Below are 1,800 nucleotides of genomic sequence, written 5' to 3'. Positions count from 1 at the left end.
GCCAGGAGTAAGCCCTGAATACTGCTGGGTGTACTCCCCCAAAATTTTTATAAAGTCATAAAAGTTTGTCAAGCTTTTCAAGAACTATTCACAAATGAAATAGAGTAGGCACCTTATAATGTAATAGGAGAAATTAATGGGTTTGAATACAGAAAGATCAATAAGAACCACAATGGAATTTTCCAACCAAAGATTATTCAACAGGGGCTAGATGAATAGTACAGTGGATACGGTATTTGCCTTGCACACGGCAGACCCAGGTTCGATTCCCAGCATCCCATATGGTCCCCAGAGCACTGCCAGGAGTAATTCCTGAGTGCTGAGCCAGGAATAAGCCCTGTGCATCACCAGATGTGACCCAAAAAACCAAGAAAAAGAAAAGGAGTATTCAACAACAACAACAAAAAAAACAAATATCAGTTTTCTTCTGCTATGTGAAAAACTCCTACACATAAACATTAACCCCTCCAACACCATTGAGAACTTTTACTAAATGAACAAGAGGTGTTTCACATAGTCAGACAGTGGAGGACATGAAAAGTTATGTCATGGGATCATTGCATGTTGGGCTACATCCAATCAGGCAATGAAGCCTTCTCTTGAAGACACACATTTGATAATGACTTTGTGCATCTCTGAGACAGGCATCGGATGATCTGCTGAAAGAGAATGATCCGACTGTGGATAATAAAACAGAGAGATCATCAGATACACAGCACAGTAAATTCCATTTTAGTTCAGAGATCAATTGGAAATAGGAAATGTGCCCCCAAAGTGAAAGTGATCCCATATTTTTGTTTGTTTGGGGTCCACATTCAGTGTCACTGAGGGTTTACTCCTGATTTACACTAATGAACAACCCTAAGGAGACTCAGGGGACCCCTTGAGATTTCAGAGATTGAAACCAGATTGCAACATGCAAGGTAGTAGCATGCAAAGAACAAATCTATCTGTTGTACTCTGGCACAATCCCATATATTATTTTCTTCTATTATTAAGCATCGTCATAAATAACATATTTATAAGAATGAAAGCTATGTAGCTTATGATTCTATTATTTACAGATTTGGGGGCCACATCTGATTTTGCTCAAGACTGACTCCTGGCTCTGCCCTCAGAGATCACTCCAGGGGACTATATTTGGTGACAGAAATAGACTAAAGGTGATTATGTGCATGGTAAGTCCTTTATTCTTTGTAATATCTCTCTGCTTCTGGCATATTGAATATGCAATTGGTAGCTTGCTATGGGTAGCTTGTGGCAGGCTCTGTCAGTGAGGGCAGGATACAAAAACAGTAACCATAAGTCTCGTTCCCCTGACCCTGAAAGAACCTTCAATCATTGGGAATGACGAGTAAGAAAAGGCTACTAAAATCTCAGTGCTGAGAGGAATAGAGACATTACTTGTGTCTGCTCGAGAAAATCAAAGAACAATGGGATGATAGTGAAAGTGAATATCTCTCTAGCTACTGTAATAATTATTTAGTAAAGATTTAAATGTCTGTGGTATAAGTCCTTTAAGAAAAATATTTTATAAGAAGTTGTGCTTTTATTAGATAAGAGGGTATTGAAAATGCATCCAAACCATGGTAGGCAATGAATTTGGAAATGTTTACCAAAAAAGTGGTGGAAACTGTGGGATGAAGGGACAGGAATTAGATATCAAATAAATTGAGCTATGGTCAAAGAAATGGTAATCCAGGAAAGAGAAAGAAGAAGTGCTATTCCTAACACATGAAAAATAATCACACTTTTTTCTTCTAAAAGTTTGACTTCAACATAATAGCCCTTTATTCATGC

The sequence above is a fragment of the Sorex araneus genome, chromosome 2 (assembly GCF_027595985.1).
Source record: "Sorex araneus isolate mSorAra2 chromosome 2, mSorAra2.pri, whole genome shotgun sequence".
NCBI classification, from domain to species: domain Eukaryota; kingdom Metazoa; phylum Chordata; class Mammalia; order Eulipotyphla; family Soricidae; genus Sorex; species Sorex araneus.
The sequence above is the reverse complement of the archived record's forward strand: the minus strand, read 5'-3'. Positions refer to the sequence as shown.